The sequence below is a fragment of the Bubalus kerabau genome, chromosome 8 (assembly GCF_029407905.1).
Source record: "Bubalus kerabau isolate K-KA32 ecotype Philippines breed swamp buffalo chromosome 8, PCC_UOA_SB_1v2, whole genome shotgun sequence".
Taxonomy (NCBI): Eukaryota; Metazoa; Chordata; class Mammalia; order Artiodactyla; family Bovidae; genus Bubalus; species Bubalus kerabau.
In genome coordinates, this window is record NC_073631.1 from 62,920,815 (window position 1) to 62,945,748 (window position 24,934).

Below are 24,934 nucleotides of genomic sequence, written 5' to 3' on the forward strand. Positions count from 1 at the left end.
CCCATCCTCTCTTTCTTTGATATTATCTCCTGTAACTCTCCCTTCTGTAGGTGAATTCCAAGCAAACATAATGGGCTGTTTGCTTTCCCTCAAGCTTCCCTGATATGTTCCCACCTCAGGGTCTTTGCACATGAAGTTTCCTCTGTAGGAGCGTTCTCTCCTCAGATATCTGCACAACTCGCACCTTCACCCTCATCACATCTCTGACCAAAGCTGCTTCACTGATTCCTTTCCTTTCTATTTAAAATGTCAACACTTGACCACTTCTACCCAGCACACCTCATCCTCTTTTTATTCTTTTATTCTCCACAGCCTTTATCGCTGACATGCCATAGGTTTTTGTTGTTTGTTTCTTTGTCTTCTTGCTCCCTCCACTATGATTCAGACTCCTGAAGGACAGGAAATTCTGTTTTGTTCACTTTTTTACCTCCAGCACTGGAAATAGTGCTTTGCATATAATACCTTCTTAATAAATATCAATAATTGTTGAAGGAATGAAATGAAACATACTAAAAATTCTCATAGAGGGGGAAAAAAAACCCAGATGCATTATAAAAGGTTTTAAGACAAATCAACATCAGACTTTTGACATATTGAATGCTGGAGAAAACATTTGAATGGCTTTGAAAGACAATTTTGAATTTAGAAGTCTGCTTTCAACCAAACTACCATTTGAGATGGAGAGAAAAGGAAGCATGTATTCTAATACATATACACTCAGAAAGTTTACCTCTCTCAGATTTTCCTTGAATGAGTAATGTATATTCTAAAAATGAAAAAAGATATGTGGGATACCAAGAATAAAGTAGTGGGGGAGTGACACCAGCATCACAGTGATGTGAAATGCTCTCTTTGTTTCTCCCCTTCAAGCAACAACCAGTAAAACGTCCACAACTCAACAAAGGTGTCTCTGCTCAACGCACCAGGGTGCTGGGGCATTCCACATTATCTGTACATCTAAAAATGGGTGGACGAGAACAAACAGAGGAGGTAGAACCAGAAACACAGTGGAGATGGCGCCTGCGATCCCAGCTCACCAGCCACAGCAGCTGAGCCCAGAGCCCAGAGAACCCAGGAGCAGGAGAGGAGGAGGTGCAGACAGCAAGAGCCTCGCAGCCACCATGCGACCACAGCCACAGGAAAATGGGCAGCAGTGAGTGGCAGGGCCCATATTTTTGTCCCTTGTCACAGAGACACCCATGACGCCCTCTGCCTGCAGCAGCAGAGCCTATGAACCTGACAAAACCAGACACGGCAGAGGTGCCTGCACCACCCAGCTCCCTGCCACCTTCCCCTTCCCCTGTGGTTCAGGAGCCCACAACTCAAAAGATCCTGAGCTTGGTGGAAGAGCCCACTGTCTGGAGCCCCAGCCAGTGATGCCAGTGACACCAGCAGCAGCAAGGCACCACTGATCCATCCTGGAGGGAGGCACAGCCGTGATAATGAGGGGCTTGGGCCATTCTTTTGACAGAGGCCCTGAAAGGTGAAAAGTGCCAATTCTCAAATGTAACCAGAGGCAGCGCAGGTAAAAGAAACCAAAATCATGGTATGGCGCCACCTACTGGAACGCAAAAGAAAGGCCTCTTAATTTTTAGATGCACCAGCTGAATTCCTCAGTTTAGCTCAGTTCCGTCAGTCGTGTCCGACCGGACTCTTGGCAACCCCATGAACCGCAACACGCCAGGCCTCCCTGTCCATCACCAACTCCCGGAGTCCACCCAAACCCATGTCCATTGAGTTGGTGATGCCATCAAACCATCTTATCCTCTGTCGTCCATCCCCTTCTCCTCCTGCCCTCAATCTTTCCCAGCAGCAGGGTCTTTTCCAATGAATCAGCTCTTCGCATCAGTTGGCCAAAGTATTGGAGTTTCAGCTTTAGCATCAGTCCTTCTGAAGAACACCCAGGACTGATCTCCTTTAGGATAGACTGGTTGGATAATTTTTGCTGCTGCTGCTGCTAAGTCGCTTCAGTCATGTCTGACTCTGTGCGACCCCATAGACGGCGGCCCACCAGGCTCCCCCGTCCTTGGGATTCTCCAGGCAAGAACACTGGAGTGGGTTGCCATTTCCTTCTCCAATGCATGAAAGGGAAAAGTGAAAGTGAAGTCACTCAGCCGTGTCTGACTCTTCGCAACCCCATGGTCTGCAGCCTACCACGCTCCTCCGTCCATGGGATTTTCCAGGCAAGAGTACTGGAGTGGGGTGCCATTGCCTTCTCCATGGATAATTCTTAGAGACAAGTAAAAAAAAAAAAAAAAAAAGGAACTTTACCTAAAGAAAGATTTTGAACAGTTCAGATGCACCAGCAAAGGAACAAGTCATCAAGCAGCATGAAGAACCGAAGTAACATGGTACTAGAAAAAGAAAATGGCAATTCTCCAGAAACCAGACTTTAAGTCACATAAGATTGTGGTCTAACTGATAGGAGAATTAAAACAAACAAACAAAAAAACTATTATGAAGAAACTCAATGAGCTACAAGAAAAGTCAGAAAGGCAGTTCAATGAGCTTAGGAATAAAACTCATAATCAGAGGGAAAAGTTTACCAAAGAGATTCAAACTCTAAAAAATAACCAAACAGAAATTCTGGAGCTAAAGACCTCAATAAATAGAATGAAGAATACATTAGAAAGCCTTAGAAATAGAGTGGACCACACAGAAGAGGGAACTAGTGAGCTCAAAAATAGAAATCTAGAAATGATATAGATAGAAGAGGAAAGAAAATTGAGATTCCCCCAAAATGAAGAAATTCTCCAAGAATATTCCAACTCCTTTAGGAGGGGCAACAGTAGGGTAATGGGTATACATCCTAGAAGGAGAAGAGAGGCAGAAGAGAGTGATTATTTAAAGAAATAATAGCTGAGAACTTCCCAAACCTGGGGAAGGGACTGGATATACAAGACTGTGATGCTAAAAGAATATCTAATTGCTGCTGCTGGTGCTAAGTCGCTTCAGTCATGTCCAACTCTGTGCAACCCCATAGATGGCCGCCCACCAGGCTCCCCCATCCCTGGGATTCTCCAGGCAAGAACACTGGAGTGAGTTGCCGTTTCCTTCTCCAATGCATGAAAGTGAAAAGTAAAAGTGAAGTCCCTCAGCTGTGTCCGACTCTTAGTGACCCCATAGACTGCAGCCTCCAGGTGGGATTTTCCAGGCAAGGGTACTGGAGTGGGTTGCCATTGCAAGAATATCTAATTAGTTTAACACAAAAAGACCTTCTCCAAGACACAATATATTAAAACTATCAAAAGTCAATAACAAAAAAAGAATTTTAAAGGCAGCCAGTAAAAAACAAAAAGGATTGTAATCTAAAAAGAAACTCCCTTTAGGCAATCAACAAATTTCTCAGAAGAAACTCTGCTGGCCAGGAGGGACTGGGATGACATTCTCAAAATGCTGAAAGATAAAAATTGTCATCCAAGAATACTCTCAGCAAAATTGTCATTCAGATACAAAGGAGAAATAAAGACTTTCCCAGATGAACAAAAGCTGAGGGAGTTCATCAACACCTGACCTGCTTTATGGGGCTTCCCTGGTGGCTCAGACGGTAAAGAATCTGCTTGCAATGTGGGAGATCAGGATTCCATTCCTGGGTCAGGAAAATCTCCTGGAGGAGGAAATGGCAACCCACTCCAGTATTCTTGCCTGGAGAATTCCATGGACAGAGAAGGCTGGTGGGTGATAATCCATGTGTTCTTCAAGAGTTGAACACAACTGAGTGACCAGCTTTATAAAAAATATTGATAGGAACTTTTCTATCACAAACAAAAAGGCAAAAATACATAGACATTTGAGTAAGGTGGTAAATAGAATTAGAAAATTGCAACTCTATATCAGCATATGTTTTTGAGTACTTTATTCAAGCATGAAGTTTAAAGGGAAGAAAAGCAGGAAAGAATAATGATAGCTACTTCAATTTGGATTAAAAAATGCATAAAAAGTGATAATTTGAGACAACAAAAAGAAAAAAGAAGGATGGATCTCATAGATAAATGAAGATAAGATACTATCAACAGAAATGGACTGTTTTATCAATGAGACATTTTATACAAACATCACGACAACCATACAACATAAGTCTAGAGCAGAGACATGAAACAGAAAAAGAGGAAACTGAGGTAAACATTATTAAAAAGCCATCAAACCAAAGTGACAGACAGAAACACAAGGAAAAAGAAACAATGGAGATATAGAGCAACCATAAAACGAAAGATAAAATGGCAGTACTAAGTCCTCATCTATCAATAATCACACTAAATATGAATGGATTGAATTCAGCAATCAAGACACAGAGTGACTGGGTGGATTTAAAAATAAGACAGAATTATATGCTTCCCCCAGCTCTGACAACAAACATAGGCTCAAAATGAAGGGAGATCAAAGTCATTCTCAGCTATTACAATGGCTATTATCAAAAAAGCAAGAAATAATAATGTTGTAGAGGATGTGGGTAAAAGGGAACCCTTGTGCACTATTGGTTGTTCAGTCACAAAGTTGTGCCCAACTCTTTGTGATCCCATGGACTGCAGCACACCAGACTTCCCTGTCCTTCACAATATCTCGGAGGTTGCTCAAACTCATGTTCATTGAGTCATTGATGCCATCCAACCATCTCATCCTCTTTTACCCCCTTCTTTTCCTGCCTTCAATCTTTCCCAGGATCAGGGTCTTTTCTAATAAGTCAGTTCTTTGCATCAGGTGGCCAAAGTATTGGAGCTTCAGCTAAAGCATCAGTCACACAATTGGTGAGAACATAAATTAGGACAGCTACTATGGAAAATAGTATGCAGATTCCTCAAAAACTTAAGAATAGGACTATCGTCTGATCTACCTATCCCACTTCTGGGTATTTATCCAAAGAATATGAAAACACTTACTTGAAGAAAATATATGCACCTATGTGTTCATCATAGCATTGTTTGCAATAGTCAAGATATGGAAACAACCTCAGAGCCCATTAACAAATCAATGAATGAAGATGTGTGTGTGTGTATGTGTGAATACTACACAGCCATAAAAAAAAGATGAAATTTTGCCATTTGGGACAACATGAATGGATCTTGAAAATATGCTTAATGAAATAAGTCAGACCTAGAAAGACAAATATATAATTTCCCTCCTATGTAGAATATAAAAAACAAGCGAACAAACCAAACAAACCAAAATAAACATGTAGATACAGAGAGCAGAATAGTGGTTACCAGTGGAGAAAGGGTGAAGGAGAGGGTAAATTGGATAAAGGGGATCAACTGTATGGTAACACATGGAAGCTAAACTTTTGGTGGTGGTCATGGTGGTAGAAATATAATAAAGTAAAAACAATGTTGTACACGTAACACTTGTATAATGTCATAAATCGATGTTACCTCAGTAAGAAATACAATAGTAGTAACCCAAAATATAAGTGTGTGTGTGTGGGTGTGTGTGTTCATTCACTCAGTCATGTCTGACACTTTCGCAACCCCATAGACTGTAGCCTGTTGGGCTCCTCTGCCCATGGAATTTTCCAGGTAAGAATACTGGAGTAGGGTGCCATTTCCTACTCCAGACAATCTTCCTGATGCAGGGATTGAACTCATGTCTCTTACGTTTCCTGCATTGGCAGGCAAGAATTAATACAGAGGACTGGTGGTGCTAAGTGGCTGCCTTAAGGTCGGGAGCAGAGTAGTGAAGTGACTCACAGTGGTTGCTATGTCCGTAACTAAGAACTCTGGGTGACCTGGCCAGGCTCGTGATAAAAGGCCTCATCCCCCAGACCTTATTCATTCCTCTCTGCTTCCCACTCCATCTCTGAATCACTAACTTCTGCTGCTGCCGACTGAACGGAAGGGACTGTGGGCGATTCAGCTTCCTGATCATTCAGTATGAGAAAGTAACCATAGTCATTTCTTCAGAGTACTCATCATTGGTATCTCACTTTTTCCTTGTCACCCTCCACACCCACATTTGCACCCTTCTGGAAAGAAAGGATCCATGAAAGCTGTATGAGTTACCACTGTGTCTTTAGGTCCAGAGGAACACCTCTACCAAGGATCAGAAGACAAAAATCACAAAATCTTAACATTGGGGAGAAACCTAGAGGCTGTTGTGTCCAACACACCATTAAATGGAAGAAAACACCCCAGCACAACCAAGACCTTCCTTACCTAACTCAAGAGTCGCTAGCTAAATCTCAGTTCCCCTATTCCAGTCCAGAACTATTCCCATGACACAGCATCATTGTAACAGGACCCCAGAGGCCCAGGGAAGGCAGGTTCTTTGTGGCAAAGCCATGCTTTAAGCCCATCCCCACATACCCCTCTTCAAGGATACCTGTTAGGAGTCACAGTGAATATTCAGCTCCAGCTACAAGAGGCAGAGAGGGAGAAAAGGCCATTGGTGGACAAATGGCTTCCCTGCCTTTGAGATAGCTTTGAAAGTGAAGGTGTTAGTAGCTTAGTTGTGTCTGATTCTTTGTGACTCCATGGATTGTAGCCCACCAGGCTCCTCTGTCCAAGGAATTCTCCAGCCAAGAATACTAGAGTTGCCATTCTCTTTTCCAGGGGATCTTCCTGATCCAGGGATCAAGTCCAGGTCTCCTGCATGGCAGGCAGATTCTTTACTGAACCACATTCAGCTTTAGAACAAATTACACTTTGTTCTTTCTATTGGAACCAAGTAGGACATTCATTTCAATCATGAAAATCAAGCAGCATTTTATCCAAAGTATTTTGAGAAAAGACTCTGTAATGACAGCTCCATATTAAGAACTAACCACCTCAGTGTAGCTAAAAAAAAAAACTTGCTGAAATATCATAAAAAAGATGAAAAACAAAAACAAACCCAAAAAAACAGATAAGTCAACTCTAAAGAAAGCCATTTGAAAGAATTTCATGCCTAAGTAACATATTAGACAGTCATCCCGCTCCTGTTTTTTCCCTCAAATTCCCTCTTTCACGGTCATTTTCCTTTACTTATCCTATTTCTGAAGTTTGAAAGGAATTTCCTGAGTCTTCAACTAAAACTGAAAAAAAGAAAAGCCTGCTTAGGCAATTTTAAGTAAAGTTATAAATCTGCAGCTTCTCAAATGAAAAAATTGTTTCAAACAACAACAGCATTCTGGGTTGAGCTATTATTTTTGCAATCACTTGAGGAGTTAAACCTTGCTCCTGACTTGTCAACTTCCGGTGACCCATAAGAGAAGTGAAAGCTGAGAGAGGATCCCCATGAGACTGAAACTCGGAGTCTCTGTGTTTGTACAAGAGCCACACTGCCTGCAAGTCACCTCGGCATGCTATTCTACCACCTGCTCTCCGCAAAATGAGAAGCACTTTGTGAGTTCTTTCCATTCCCAGGGGGAGCTGTCCTCATATCTATAGTTACTAAAATGTGCTATGAATTCTGACCCTTGCATATGTCCCTCACCTCCTGGAAATCTTTGCTTAAAAGAGATACTAATGCTTTCTTGCCCAATAATTGTTTGTCCTTAGGAAATGTTAAATCTGTGGGAGAGTGTTCCTGGAACTACTCTATGCCCATTGCAGTAATGATCTTCCTCTTGCCTCACTGCGGAATCTGGTCGACTTAACCCACTCCACTCACAAAGACAGAAACAACCTGTCAGGCAAGGAAGGACGATTTCCAATAGACAAAACTTCGTAGTCAGCCATGTTAGTAATTTCCTCACCTGTAAGCTCCCACTGAGCCCAGTGAAGAACTGAAACAGAGGAAGGATAGGAGATCACTAAAGAGGCTGTTTTTCACATTTTCATTTCACATGATTCATGCTGTTTCATCAAGAGTATCACAAGTAGGCTGTCTTCTTTTTTGCGCTGCTCTGATCATGTTGTGCTTAACTATCTACTTGTTCATCTTCCCCATTATCTTTTTTCCTTCATAATAACTACCAGGGTTTTATTTCCTTTTCTTTTCTTGGTATGTCTTGTTTTATTGCAAAAAGAGGCAACTAAACTAAAAAAAAAAAAAAAACTAAAGGAAAAGTAGTTGAACAGAATTTTTCCACTCTTTTGAGTATTTTAGTATATTTTCTGCTGGGATCTTTCTATGCATCTCTGTTAGTGAGATACTATAATTATATTGTACCTCAATTTTCAGCATATATTTTTCACTAGTGATATATTGAAGGACTTAGCCTTTAAGCTTCTGTACTTTTAAATGACTGTATAACATCCCATCAAATGGTCATCTTCAATGTTATCTAACCAAATTTTCAGCAGTGGGACATTTCCAATTTATTGTTGCTATAAATACTTCTATGATGAACATTTTTGTGAATTAAGTATTTTACATATTTTGGATTATTTCCCTGGTATACAAGAAAAGAGTGGTTGTATGACATGAAAATATTTATGGATTTATGTTTATAGTGTCAAATTGTTTTACATTGACATTTTTTTGACAAAATATTCATTTAAAGTAAAAAATTTATTCCTGCTTTCTAATTTAATCTGTTTCTATTAAGCATTTTTTTTTTTAATATATTTTATCTAAATGATTCCAATCAGCCAGCAATCTCTATTTGTTGTTCTTGTTGGCAGAATTCTGTAATGGACTAAGTGAGGAGCTGTGGATAAAATCCTCAAGTAACTCTTTGAAACTCAAGTAGCTAAGCGCAGGCGGCCGCGACCGGCGCACTAAGTGCACGTGGCCGTTGAGGAGCTACCCCACGTCCGAGGTCAGGGGCAGAAGCCTGGAGGACCCCATGCCTGAAGGGTGGAGGCCAAGAGGAGCTACCCAACATCCGAGGTCGGGGTCGGGGCGGCCGAGAGGAGCTACCCTGCGTCAGAGGTCAGAGACAGCCGAGAGGAGCAACCCCAAGCCCGAGGCCAGGGGCAGCGGCCAGGAGGACCAACCACACGTCCAAGGAGCCATGGCTGCGCAGGCACAGTAGGGCCTAGAGGAGCTATCCCATGTTGAAGGTCAGGAAGGGCGGTGGTGAGGAGATACCCCTAGTACAAGGTAAGGAGCAGCGGCTGCGCTTTGCTGGATCACCTGTGAAGAGATACCCCATGCCCAAGGTAAGAGAAACCCAAGTAAGACCGTAGCTGTTGCAAGAGGGCATCAGAGGGCAGACACACTGAAACCATAATCACAGAAAACTAGTCAATCTAATCACACTACGACCACAGCCTTGTCTAACTCAATGAAACTAAGCCATGCCTGTGGGGCAACCCAAGATGGGTGGGTCATGGTGGAGAGATCTGACAGAATGTGGTCCACTGGAGAAGGGGGAATGGCAAACCACTTCAGTATTCTTGCCTTGAGAACCCCATGAACAGGATGAAAAGGCAAAAATGATAGGATACTGAAAGAGGAACTCCCCACGTTGGTAGGTGCCCAATATGCTACTGGAGATCAGTGGAGAAATAACTCCAGAAAGAATGAAGGGATGGAGCCAAAGCAAAAACAATACCCAGCTGTGGATGTGACTGGTGATAGAAGCAAGTTCCAATGCTTTAAAGAACAATATTGCATAGGAACCTGGAATGTTAGGTCCATGAATCAAGGCAAGTTGGAAGTGGTCAAACAAGAGATGGCCAGAGTGAATGTCGACATTCTAGGAATCAGCAAACTGAAATGGACTGGAATGGGTGAATTTAACTCAGATGACCATTATATCTACTACTGTGGGCAGGAATCCCTCAGAAGAAATGGAGTAGCCATCATGGTCAACAAACGAGTCTGAAATACAGTACTTGGATGCAATCTCAAAAACGACAGAATTATCTTTGTTCATTTCCAAAGCAAACCATTCAATATCACAGTAATCCAAGTCTATGCCCCAACCAGTAACGCTGAAGAAGCTGAAGCTGAATGGTTCTATGAAGACCTACAAGACCTTTTAGAATTAACACCCAAAAAAGATGTCCTTTTCATTATAGGGGACTGGAATGCAAAAGGAGGAAGTCAAGAAACACCTGGAGTAACAGGCAAATTTGGCCTTGGAATATGGAATGAAGCAGCGCAAAGACTAATAGAGTTTTGCCAAGAAAATGCACTGGTCATAGCAAACACCCTCTTCCAACAACACAAGAGAAGACTCTATACATGGACATCACCAGATGGTCAACACCGAAATCAGATTGATTATATTCTTTGCCACGAAAGATGGAGAAGCTCTATACAGTCAGCAAAAACAAGACCAGGAGCTGACTGTGGCTCAGATCATGAACTCCTTATTGCCAAATTCAGACTTAAATTGAAGAAAGTAGGGAAAACCACTAGACCATTCAGATATGACCTAAATCAAATCCCTTATGATTATACAGTGGAAGTGAGAAATAGATTTAAGGGACTAGATCTGATACATAGAGTGCCTGATGAACTATGGATGGAGGTTTGTGATACTGTACAGGAGACAGGGATCAAGACCATCCCCATGGAAAAGAAATGCAAAAAAGCAAAATGGCTGTCTGGGGAAGCCTTACAAATAGCTGTGAAAAGAAGAGAAGCAAAAAGCAAAGGAGAAAAGGAAAGATATAAGCATCTGAATGCAGAGTTCCAAAGAATAGCAAGAAGAGATAAGAAAGCCTTCCTCAGCGATCAATGCAAAGAAATAGAGGAAAACAACAGAATGGGAAAGACTAGAGATCTCTTCAAGAAAATTAGAGATACCAAGGGAACATTTCATGCAAAGATGGGCTTGATAAAGGACAGAAATGGTATGGACCTAACAGAAGCAGAAGATATTAAGAAGAGGTGGCAAGAATACACAGAAGAACTGTACAAAAAAGATCTTCACGACCCAGATAATCATGATGGTGTGATCACTGACCTAGAGCCAGACATCCTGGAATGTGAAGTCAAGTGGGCCTTAGAAAGCATCACTACGAACAAAGCTAGTGGAGGTGATGGAATTCCAGTTGAGCTCTTTCAAATCCTGAAAGATGATGCTGTGAAAGTGCTGCACTCAATATGCCAGCAAATTTGGAAAACAGCAGTGGCCACAGGACTGGAAAAGGTCCATTTTCATTCCAATCCCAAAGAAAGGCAATATCAAAGAATGCTCAAACTACTGCACAATTGCACTCATCTCACATGCTAGTAAAGTAATGCTCAAAATTCTCCAAGCCAGGCTTCAGCAATATGTGAACCATGAACTTCCTGATGTTCAAGCTGGTTTTAGAAAAGGCAGAGGAACAGAGATCAAATTGCCAACATCCGCTGGATCATGGAAAAAGCAAGAGAGTTCCAGAAAAACATCTATTTCTGCTTTATTGACTATGCCAAAGCCTTTGACTGTGTGGATCACAATAAACTGTGGAAAATTCTGAAAGAGATGGAATACCAGACCACCTGACCTGCCTCTTGAGAAATTTGTATGCAGGTCAGGAAGCAACAGTTTGAACTGGACATGGAACAACAGACTGGTTCCAAATAGGAAAAGGACTACGTCAAGGCTGTATATTGTCACCCTGCTTATTTAACTTATACAGAGTACATCATGAGAAACACTGGACTGGAAGAAGCACAAGCTGGAATCAAGATTGCAGGGAGAAATATCAATAACCTCAGATATGCAGATGACACCACCCTTATGGCAGAAAGTGAAGAGGAACTCAAAAGCCTCTTGATGAAAGTGAAAGAGGAGAGTGAAAAAGTTGGCTTAGAGCTCAACATTCAGGAAATGAAGATCATGGCTTCCGGTCCCACCACTTCATGGGAAATAGATGGGGAAACAGTGGAAACAGTGTCAGACTTTATTTTTGGGGGCTCCAAAATTGCTGCAGATGGTGACTGCAGTCTTGAAATTAAAAGACGCTTACTCCTTGGAAGGAAAGTTATGACCAACCTAGATAGCATATTGAAAAGCAAAGACATTACTTTGCCAACAAAGGTCCGCCTAGTCCAGGCTATGGTTTTTCCTGTGGTCATGTATGGATGTGAGAGTTGGACTGTGAAGAAAGCTGAGCGCCAAAGAATTGATGCTTTTGAACTGTGGTGTTGGAGAAGACTCTTGAGAGTCCCTTGGACTGCAAGGAGATCCAACCAGTCCATTCTGAAGGAGATCAGCCCTGGGATTTCTTTGGAAGGAATGATGCTAAAGCTGAAACTCCAGTACTTTGGCCACCTCATGCGAAGAGTTGACTCATTGGAAGAGACTCTGATGCTGGGAGGGATTGGGGGCAGGAGGAGAAGGGGATGACAGAGGATGAGATGGCTGGATGGCATCACTGACTCAATGGACATGAGTCTGAGTGAACTCCGGGAGTTGGTGATGGACAGGGAGGCCTGGCGTGCTGCGATTCATGGAGTCACAAAGAGTCGGACACTACTGAGCAACTGAACTGAACTGAACTCATTGCCACTTGAAACTATACCCTTAGCCCTCAGCGAGCTAAGCCAACAAGGAAAGAAGCATTCCAGAAGTTCTACAGGTATTCTCCTATCAAATCCTGTCTTGGCATCTCATCTAAATAGAGCTTTGGAAAAATCATTGACCTCTGTCTTGGAGCTCAGTGTAATCTGTCAACAAATTAAGATGCCATGCCAACAGAACACCTGGGGAGACAGGGAGTGGGAAATGACTTAAAACAATGTTGAGCCTCTTTATTAAGAGAAAGATAGCCTTTCATTTGCGAGCTCATCAACAGCTATAGATGGAAGGCACCATACCTCCAAGGTGAATATGAAATATCTTAGAGCAGTAAGGCTTTCTGCATTCAAAACTATTGAGAAATTTGCCAGACAAATCTGCTGAGGTTCTCCCTCCTCTCATTTTCAGCCCCAGGTGTCTCTGGGCCTATGCTTCCTCATCAACAACGAGAGTGTTGATTCTAGCACAGTTTGTCAATAACATAGCTGCCACGTCCTCAGGTCTTCCTCAGTTCCTGGCACCATGATGGAAAAGTCATCTACATCACTTATAATCCTCCCAAGAGGTCTAGGATCTGGGTACTCTTATCTGATGACAAGGGCTTCCCTGGTGTGGCTCAGCAGGAAAGACTCTGCCTGATTCCAAGGGCTGCTTCTGCCTCCCCTCATCGTTGCCTTATTCCTAATGGAATCTCTGGAAGAATTCAAGTTTGTGCTATGCGCTTACTCCCATACCTCTTTCCTTCAAAGTTTTTCTGCTGTCCCACCCAACAGGGGCTGAAATAATTTTTTACAGGAATCCCAGAGTAGGAGGAGGTACCACTTACTTCCTCAGTTTCCCACCTAATTCTCAGCTCCCCCAACTCCTTTATTTTTGGTTTGCTACCCAGCTGCCTCTGAGCAGCATATTCTAACCACAACCAAGATGAATTCTAAGATTAGACAATTTAGTCCCTTCTTACAAAAGTGATTCATGACTCTTGGATACAGGTGGTAAAGGGTAAGTTTCAATATTTTCAAAGAGAGGAACTAAGTTGCTAAGAGAGTTTTGGTCCTTTATACAGGAAGAGGAGGACCAGCTTGTTCATTATGAAACACAGGGTGAAATCCATGTTAGAATTAAAATGGGTGAGTGGAAGAAACAATTAACCATATTGCCAGATGAAACAAGAAGTGCCAGATATTTAAACATGGATTGGAAAACTTCTTGACAGATTGTTGTACAGAAAACTCATCACTGAATCTGATAAGATAAGATGACCAATTCTGAGAGTCTATAATTCAACAAAGACCTGGCTTTTTCAGTCCTATCTTCACTCCATCTCTTTAACTCACCAGACTTCCGCTTTAGGCTCAGACAACAGAACCACCTTGTGAGGGTCCAACTACCAAACAGCCAAAGGCATTTCTCTCTAGGCTTCTGGTTCACCTTTTGGCTTCTTTCTTACTTTTTTAGCTGTGCTGGCTCTTCACTGCTGCAAGGGCTTTTTCTTTAGTTGCGGTGCTCGGGTTTCTCATGGTGATGGCAGTTCTTTTTGTGAAGTGTGGGTTCTAGGATGTGTGGGCTTCAGTACTTGCAGCTCCCAGCTCTAGAGCACAGGCTCGGTAGTCGAGGCGCACAGACTTAGTTGCTCCAAGGCATGTGGGATCCTCCCAGATCAGGGATTGAACCCGTGTTTCTTGAATTGGCAGTTGGATTCTTTACCACTGAACCACCAGGGAAGCCCACCCTTCAGCTTCTTAAAGCTACCAAATACCGGTATCAGCAGCTTCTCTGCATTCTGGCTGAAGAATTATTCTTAAGACAGAATGCTCAAAAAAGGACTTGGACCTTCAAGTTCTGCGAATGACAAATAGGGGAAAGCATTCACCAGAGATCCAAAACCTGTGTCATTGACTTGTCCTCAATACTTTTCCCCTGGATGATGCTTCTTCATCTCAGATGACATGCTAGTATTGTGGATTATCTTTTATATTCTTATATATATATATAGCTATAACTATGTACAATAAAAATAGAAATGCCTTTCCCGTATTTTCTGAATAAGATGGTGTAGTGAGGTAGAATGATGGCCAGCACCCAGAAGGATATGTTCAGTTAGTATCTCAGAAACCTATGAATGTGACCTTATTTGGAGAAAGAATCCTTGTAGCTGTAATAAAATTAGGGATCTCAAGATGAGGTTGAGATCATCCTGGATTATCCATGTGGGCCCTAAATCCAATGACAAGTGTCCTTAAAAAAGATACACAGAAGAGAGACACACAGAAAGAGGAAGAGAAGCTCATGTGAAGACAGAGACAGAGGTTGGACTTATGCAACCACAAGCAAAGAATTCCTGGAACCTCTAAGATGCTGGAAGAAGCAAGGAAAGATTTTCCCATGGAGCCTTCAAGGAAAGTGCAGCCCTGTGGGCCTTTGATTTTATTTATTTTATCTTATTTGTATTTTGGGCCTTTGATTTTAGACTTCTAGCTCCAGACGTGTGTTAGAATACATTTTGTTGTTTTAAGTCACAAAGATTGTGGTGATTTGTTATGTTACCGCCAGGAAATAGGATATTATTTTGGTGCATTATTTGGTACAGGAGAAGACAGTCTGAATTGTAGCAGAACCTCTGAGTCTGTAATGTTAGAACCACCCAGATCTGTGTGAACATTTTCAAGTGCAAACTGACTATGTTCCACACCATTGCCTTCACAGATTACAGAAGAAAGGTAGGAACATCTGATGAAACTCCTTGTTTACAAAGAGTAGACTTTGCATGTCTCTGTATTGTACCCCAACCCCAAAACACACACACAAAAACACGCATACTACTTACCAGAGAAGTTTAAAATAAAAGAGTATTACGAAACTAAGCTCTGCTTAAGATACTATATCTTCAAATTCCATGCTGTTGGTGGGTATCCAAGACTTCAAAAAATTCCCTACGGTTCTATGAGTCAGTGATATCTTCATATTCCAATCACCCTTGGGACTTCAGAACAGCCAAGGTTTGTGCAGATGAGGTACTGATTGGCAAATATCCTGTGTCCTTTGCCTACTGGTGGCTCTTTCAAGAAGTTCCCTGAATGGTTGTCACTCTGCTCATCTCAAATCAGGTTTACCAGCAGAATAGACTTTCTAACTCACAATTTCTCTGAAGCTTCTATTTTATCCAGAATCATCACTCACTTTCTTCATAGCACTTAATGCAATGCCTAACTTCTAATTATTTGTTAATTTCTATACTGATTGATCATTTTCCTCACTAGACAAGGATCTCCATGAGGGCAGTGACCATAACTGTTTAGTCCATTATTAGTATGATGCTAGGTCCATAGTAAACATTAAATATTTTGTTGACTATTTGTTGAATTTAAGACTCCTGATCTCCCTTACTAGGTACAAATTTTTCAATGGTGGAAACTTTCAATATAATTGATATATTTTATCCCTGAGAGAAGAAGGAATACATTGCAAAGCTGTGAGACCAGGGGACCCATTTCCTAGTATATTTATTGTCTTTGAGTAATTATATTTAAGATGCATATGTTTTACCAAGAGATGTATAAAGATTATATAGTAATGAAGGAGGGAAAATAAAGTAAAAGGAGACACAGGTCTGGCTTTGAGTACCTTCTACCCTGGTGCAAGAGACAGATATGTGTAGCAGAAATACATGCAGGTGGAATGAAAAAGTGCCTTGAGGGCACAGTGGTGGGGGGAGAACAAGCCACACTAGGAAAAGGAAGAACCCAGGAAGGCTTCACAGAAGAGGCTGCTTTTAAAATGGAACTTAAGGATACAAAGGATTTTGCAGGCAGAAAGAGAGCAGATGAAGGGAGAAGGAGACTGGAAATTTCAAGGGATGGAACTGCCAGAACCACAAAGAACAGACACCACACTTTGAAGCGTTTGTTAAGGAACATAACACAGCCTGAATGTGTCAACCAGCAAACACCCAACCTCCATAGATTGTGATTTTTCTAGTCTTGGCTGTTTAGAGATGTCCTCAATGCATTTTACTTTTGGAGAGAAGGGTGGTGACAGTAAGAGATATACTTGTATTTCTCTTTTATTAGTTTGTTTTAGACCGTATGCTTTAGACTGGAAGAAAGATGCATAGCTTTTTCCTTTCATAGATCTGAAAGCAAATACTCTTTCTTCTCACAAGCCTCAGTCCACATTTTCCAAGCCTACATTCCCTGCTGACAGTTATTATGTGTTTTAAAAATGATGTAAATTTTAATCTTAGAGAAACCCACAATTAGGAAGATCTGTCTGTAATCAGAAACATCCATGGTTTGCATGTGACCTTGCTCCATTTTGGTAATACCCATCACAGAAAATTGAGGTTCTCTGGCTAAAGCACTTTCCACATATCTTCCTGGACACCTTATATAGAGCTGGATCCTAATAAATGCTCACAATGGGCTTGGCCTCCTGGGAGGCACCGATGCATCTCTAGACTGTAAGGGAAAACCTTTCCTTTAATGCTCAGATACAAAGAGTTTGAGTTGAAAACCTCAGTTGAAAGTTCAGCTACATTATGTCCTCTTTTATAGCAAATGAGATCCAAGTAAATAAAGTTGAAACTTCATTCAGAAATAGAAACTGTTTAGAGGGAATTGTGTAAACTGATAGAAAAACTTGCTCTGTGGTACACAGATTCCTGAGAAACAGAACAAACTCACCTGAGAATACAGAAGTTGCCATTTTCAGCCAGCAAGAAATGATACTTTTGATCACATGCTATATTTTTTTTTTTACCACCCATATTGAGGAAACAGACCCAAATAAAACAGTGAAATAGAGTAATTTTTGTTCTTTAGGGTGCTACATTTTCTACCAAAGCCCTGAATATTATTTCCTTTAATCTCTGTCCATCTTATTCTCTAATAAAGCTTATTTTTCCCCCGTGTCCCAGTTTCTCTTGGCAATATATTAAACATGGCCCCCAAAAAAGTTCTAACTACTCCTTTATGCTCTAAGTAATTTTTCACTTCCTTTAAGAATTTTCCATATTCCTCCCCGAGGAATTTTTCCCACTCTAATAGTTAGTTATGCCACTTTTGTTTCACATGATCTCAGGGTTTGATTATAGTTATTAATTTAACTCCTCCTTCTCTAATAAAATATAGACCTCCCAGGGCAGGAGCTGTGTCTGTCTTTTCAGTTTCCCCCATGATTCTTAGAAAGACTGATTTCTCCATGGTTCATCAAAATGAACCATAAATGATTTGTGGACAGTGGTGTTTACCTGCCTCCTCAGATTTCATTTCTGCATTCCTCAAAGCCCATCATTTCCATTTCAGGATCTATGTCATTCTCAAGATGTTCACTTCATGCCTCAATTTCATGATGGGATTCTAAACTTGGGTTAAGTTAAACTGAGTGGTATATTTCATTCCTCATCTTATACCTAATTAAAATAATTGATTCAATATGAACACATGACTCAGATGGTCCACTCAGAAAGAATTTCAAGATTTCTTCGAGGAAAAGGCAAATCTTCTTGTGTTGTTTTTGTTTTTGCTTTAACCGTACCATGCAGTTTGCAGGACCTTAGTTCCCTGACCAGGGATCAAACCCATGCCCCCTGCAGTGGAAGCGTGGACTCCTAACCATTGGATTGACAGGGAATTCTCCAAATTCTATTTTTTTTTTTTTTTTTTTTACAAAGTAGAGTGAGTATATTTGAGACTTAGAAGTGCTACAGTGATTTTACTACCATAACAGAAATCAACATATTTTAGGCTCTTGATACTGATTAAGTGGTAGCTTGGCAGTGGACATTTAACTATCTAGTATATGAAATAAGTTCTAATAGCAGAAAAAAAAAAAAAAACCCAGAAGATCCCCTAATCAAATTTTGTACCACTAAAATCTGGTAATTAAAGAAGTTAAAGTTTTACCCAGTTTGCCTTCATAAAACTGTTACTACGGTATTTCCTCATTGATAATATGGAACCACTAGTGAGATAAAGTATGTAAAGCACTCAGCATGTGCCTTGACCCTGAGTGGCCACCCTATCAATCTCATTAGTTTCCCTTTCTTTTCTGTCCAGGGGTCTTTTTCCGAAACAACAAACAAACAAAAAACAATAAAAACCCTGAAATATATCAATAACTCAAAATTCTTATAAGAGCATGTTCTGAAGAACTCAGAATAAAAATAAATAATACTTAGGAATGAAACCTCATCCTCCAACTTTCATGAGGAGACAACTAACCCAAACCAGGACTCTGGTATTTTGGGGACTCCTAGTGCTTGAGATACAGATTAATGGGAAACCATTTCAAATAACCTAATGACTTATCCTATTTCTACACAACAAACCATGGTGTAACAGTATTTGCTACACAAAAGGGCAGGTTAGGACACAAAGAAATATAAACTCTCAATTTCTTGAATTAGATCTTTGCAGTAAAAAGTACAATATGGATAATGTAAAGGAAGAAACTTCAGTTTGATTTACCTAAAGATATTTGGATAAATTCAAGTTTGCTTCTTTTTGGATTATTGAACTGCCTAAAAAGTTGTAAAACCAGCAATTACTTTCCAAAAGTTCCAAAACTCCTATTACAAACCCAACACTCTAGAATCTAGTAGCCTGTAAAGGGAAAGAAAGTGAAAGTCGCTCAGTCGTGTCCAACTCTTTGCAACCTCATGGACTATACAGTCTATGGAATTCTCAGGCCAGAATACTGGAGTGGGTAGCCGTTCCCTTCTCCAGAGGATCTTCCCAACCTAGGGATCAAACCCAGGTCTTCTGCATTGTAGGTGGATCCTTTACCAGCTGAGTTATCAGGGAAGCCAGCAGCCTGTAAGCCTACATAGTAATCATCTTCTACCAAATTACCTTTTATTTTGTCATAATGCGAGAAAAACTCTCTCTGTTTTTATTCCTGAATTCTTTTAGAGCCTTAAAAGAAAAATATAGTCCTTAACAGTCAAGTTAACTTGTTAGTTCCATTAGCAAAACTGTAAACTATCCCTCTTTCAATGATCATAGTTAAATGTAATAAATTACAGGATATAGGAGGAAAATAGCCTGAGCCTGGGTCCTAGCGCTGCCACTTATTGGCTGTGTACATCTCTTCACTTTAAAATACCCCTTCAGCTTTATAGATGATAATACATGCCCTGCCAAAACCATAGGCTCTAAGAGAGTAAAACCTGATCCTACCAACATTTGCCACCAAAATACCTGCCATAAAACCTATCCCTCACTGCATCGCAGAGGAAAGTCTAGAAACTCAGGTCCAGGAGGGAAGAAGAGGATGAAACAAAAGACATGCAGAAAATAGTAGAAAAGCCATTGGCTTTGTGGCCAAAAATGACCGTATGTTAAATCTGATACTATAAAATTATCAGTTTGAACTTAAGCAATTTATTTAGTCTCTCTGGGTTCATTTCCTCTGTGTAATGGAGATTACACTAACAACATTGCAGAATTGTTAAATGAAACAACAAACAGATGTAAAGGGTCCAGTGTAGAGGCTTGCATTGAGAACTTCTTAATAAATGGTAGCTGAAATGACACAGAATAGTCAAGTAGAGAAATAAGGTTTCAATCACATAAATATGTAATTAATGGGTATTTTGCACAGTGAATTAAAGGTTCTTTAGCAACAAGGCAGCATATATTGAAGATGACATATATTTAAAGTGATGGAACAATTGCACATATAGAGTCTGGGAACTTTCATTAAGTAATAAGGCTCAACAAAGACACGTTTAACACTGGAACCACTTAAAACCCAGAAGAATACTTAGAAGAGTCTAGGCAGCAAAAAAGGAAGAGAAATCTAAACGAGACCTGAGAGATATGCCTTGGAGACCCTGGCTAAAGTATATGTATGTGTGATTTTTTTTAACAGTTTATCCATAAGAAAGCATTATAAATTGGCACCAAAATCTAATGGTACTTTATCTGAATTTTCTTATATGTAATGTTATTTTACTTGATTGGTATCATACTGTGTATATTTGTGACAGGGCATTTTTGCCCAGTTCTTCACTCTTCCCTTTATGCACACCCTTTGAAGTATGACTTTGCAGTCCTTCCCACCACAGAAACAGCTCCCTTGACTTTGCATTTGGCCAAGTGACTTGCTTTGGGCCAAAGACTAAGGCGGAAATGATGGTGTGAGAGTTTCTCACTTAGACCTTAAGAGTTGGTATTTCTGCCCATCCCCATGGCTCTGCCATTACCCTGAGAAGAGCATGCTGGGCTAGTACCTGGTCCCAGGAGGAGAATGAGAGACACAGAAAGTGGAGCTAAACCAGAGTCCAGCCTCAGGCAGCAGACACAGATGCTGGAGCAAGACCAAGTGAGATTTGGAAAGCCAACCAGCTGGGCCTAGACCAATTGATTGACCCTTAGCCAATACACAGTTCCAAAAGGATAAACACTTGCTCGTAATATTTCTGAGTCTTGAGATGACTTATCACACAACATTTTGCTGGCAGTATCTAGCCGAATACAATGTTTTTAATAGGTGTCTTGTTTTTAAAAATAATGTCCCCGTCTGCTTACACATTGCCACCAGAAAGGCAACTATTCTTTGCTATCTTTCAGGTATCATCAAGTTTATGGGGTTTTTTTTTTTTAATAGTTTTGATTCATAACCAGATACATTATCCAGAGATGCAGAGAAAGGTTGTGTGAAAAAAAAATGTGAGTGGTAACTGGCTATTTGACAATGTTAAAGATTTATTTGGGGCAAAATGATAGTATTATGGTTATGTTTTTGTTTTTCCTTTTTAACAGAGTCCTTATCTTTTACAGATACATACCAAAATATTTATGGATAAGATGATTTTACTTTGGGGATTTTCTGGGGTTTTCTTCAAAATGATCCAGTTTCAGGGGAGGTGGAATAAACCAAACCAGAGCAGCTGTGAGTTGTATCACCATAGCTGAGCATAGCTAGGCAATGATTATATGGGATTCACTGTGAGGTATGATTTAAATTTTCCATAATGACAGTTTTAATTAGTAATCTGAAAAGAAAAAAATAAAGGCAGAAAACATCTTCTTTTAAAAAGACAAACGATGGTGAAAGATAGATATATTCTCCCATTTTCTCTTATGAGGCGTGAATACAATAAACTCCAAGGCCTCCAAAGGAAGCATTGCCAGCGGGGCTCCCTCCAGATCACCAAGTCCTCTCAGCTTCTCTCTAGGAGTGCATCCTCACTTTGTCCTCTGAAGAGAAAGCTTTGTGAATACAATCTGTGCTATGAAAAAAAAATGCCTCTTAGTGCAAGCCTGCTGAGCACATAACAGCATTCAATAACTGTTCACTTGATAAAAAACACTCCTGGTGGAGGGAGGAGAGGCCAGGTCACAGACACACTGGAGTCCCTGTCACCGTGCTCCCCTGATCTTGCACTCAATATCCACGCCCATGCTCAGCTGGGGGTGACGTGATTGTCTGAACTTCACCAGGAAGTTCAGGAAACATCTAATTCAAGACTGCCCTTCACAGATACTTTTATCTGTGTTTTCAGTGAGCTGAATTGACAAGGTATTTGAAAATCATTGCCGTCAGTGAAAACCAACACAGCAATAAGATCTTCTTCATCCAGTGAAGTGAAATATTATGACATTCTCAGTGCTGGCACAGATAAGGTAACACTGCTCATTAGAGTTGAAATGGAGACCACATTTCTAGAAATCCATTTGGCAATGTATGGCAAGTTCATGAATAGCAGTCATGCTCTTTGAGGCCGTAAACCCTCTGCTAGGAATTACTAAGAGCAATACCAGCAATGTGTACAAAATGTACACACTAGATGCAAAGAGACTTGCGAACAATAAGTTAATTCTGCTACATACCTCTGACCTACTGTGTCACTAAAATAATGCTTATAAAGAAATATTAAATGAAATAGAAAATTCCTGTGATAAATGACTGTTTATACACTATGATCTCTACTGTATTATCTGAATAAATGTATTTATTGAAAGTGATTTTATCAAATATTTGAACAGTTGCTTTGGGAAGGTGGATCATGAATATGTTTTATTTCCCTTTCTGCAGACTTTTTCAGTGTTTGCCAAATTTTCTTCAGTAATAAGAATATAATTTCATTATTACAAAAGTATTTTAAAACCATTAGTTCTTCTAGTAATTCCTCCATCGTGTAAAATTGCCCTGTATTCCTTTATTTTCCTTTCTCATTTCAATTTTCTTAAAAATAAATTTTTTAATGTATTGAGGTATAGTTGATTTACAGTGAGTTAATTTCTGCTATATAGAAAAGTGATTCATTTTATACATACATGTATATATCTATATACACATATACATACATTCTCTTTCACATTCTTTTCCATTATGGTTGATCACAAGATATTGACCATAGTTCCCTGTGCCATATAGTAGGACCTTCTAGTTTTCCCTGTATTTCTTAGCTGCCTGATGATAGTGACTTTGGTGACAGACACAAACGACAGCTTAAGACATACTCAGAATAGTGCCTATGGCTTCCACATCTATATATAGCTTTCTTTGGCTTAGTTAAAAACACAATAACAGCTCTATCAGCTCTATCTCAAGGTCATTTTGAAGATAAAAAAGACACAATGTATAATACAGTCTTTATAAGCCTTTAAGTTCTCAGTTTCCTTTGTATACATGATATAAAATGTTGACAAGATGTGGGTAAGATACCATACCTGAACATACACTGTAATCCATGAAAACTGCCATTGTTATTACTACTTTTTTGAATGAGTACTTTAAGCAAGGCATTTGGATTTTGACATTTTGTTTCTGTACAAACCCTCTTGTATAATGAAGCCAAAGGTTATACAAAGAAAGGATCCTGTCTATCTGGGGTCAGGCCCTGCACCTGTCCTCCTGTTCTCCATCACCGGTTTCCTGAAGTCATCTGCCTTTTCCCAAGAGGGACTCATGCCTCTCCTGCAACACTGAGTTCTGCTCAGACACGACATCATTTACTCATTTTTCCAAGTCTTAGCAGGGCACTTTTAGCTTTCACTACTCCCTGGGGATGACACCCTCCTTTGTCACCACCCTGTTAGAACTCCCATTAAGCTGTGGAGGAAGAAATGTGTCTCTTAGCACAAAATTGGCAAGCCACTCCAGTGTTCTTGCCTGCAGAATCACAGAATCCCAACCCTGGTGGGCTGCTCTCTCTGGGGTCGCACAGAGTCGGACACGACTGAAGCGACTTAGCAGCAGCAGCAGCAGAGCACAAAAATAAATTTAGAAAGAACAGCAACTCTGTGTATAATTGGAACACAGACTGCATTTGGCCAGCTTTTTTGCCAAGTAATTTGTTAGGAGACAACTGGACAAAAATTGCTGAAGGAATAAAAGACTAGATCGGAGCTCTAAATTAGCCCCTTACCTAGGTTCAGCCATTTTTCCTCATCATGCTTCAATATGGCCACTAAAAATTGCATGCTTAAATCTACTGGACTTCTGTGATGGTTTAAACAAGCTAACTTCTAGATCCAAAGCATCTCAGAGGTCTCATATTATCTAAGAGGTCATACACTTTCCAAAGTGTATGTTTTCAATTTAAGAAATTTCTTTCATATCCACGAAGATACTTTCAGCTTCATAAAATTCACATTTTTTTTGAGATAGTCTGTGATGTTGTTAGATAAAAATAATAGCTGTGCTGCTGCTGCTGCTAAGCCACTTCAGTTGTGTCCAACTCTGTGCGACCCCATAGACGGCAGCCCACCAGGCTCCCCCGTCCCTGGGATTCTCCAGGCAAGAACACTGGAGTGGGTTGCCATTTCCTTCTCCAATGCATGAAAGTGAAAAGTGAAAATGAAGTTGCTCAGTGGTGCCCAACCCTCATTGACCCTATGGACTGCAGCCTTCCAGGCTCCTCCGTCCATGGGATTTTCCAGGCAAGAGTACTGGAGTGGGGTGCCATTGCCTTCTCTGAAATAATAGCTGTAAAGTTCTTTATTATATTGAACAGAAGTCTACCTTCCTCTAACAACCCCACCATAGTCATAGTTCTATTTGAGGGATCTTTACAACATAAATGTTTTTCCTGTTTTCTTTGAGGTGTCACTTTTACTTTGTTTAAGAAAAAAAAGGGGAGAAGAGGGAAAACAGTAATTTTCATAAGATACAGAAAGGAAGTTAGCACTGAAAAAAGTATTTTTCCTTTTAAAATTATATTTTTAATCAACTGAATATTCCTGTCATCTGCCTTTTCTCTCAACTTCTGTATGCTGTCATCTTTTCTTATTCAGACAAGTAACTAAGTTTTCCAGCATAATGTGGGATTATAAGCTTTGACACTGAAGTCTTGGCTTTAATATTCACTAGCTTGGCCATCTTGGGCAACTTAATTAATATCCCCATACCTCATTTTCCTTATCTGTCAGTTGGAGGATTATAATATTACATATTTCACAAAGCTATTGCTCTAAATGTTTTACTTGCATGTGGATAGTCTACATAAAACACATCATAAGATTTGGAATAGATACCACACTCCATAAATGTTCATCATTGATAGAGGTGATAAAGGTGGTATGGTTTCCAGTACCTGCTCATATGGCCAGATGATTTGGGCATTCTGGTTTGCCAGTGTCCTTCTTAAATTATAGTGGCAGAACTGGTAGC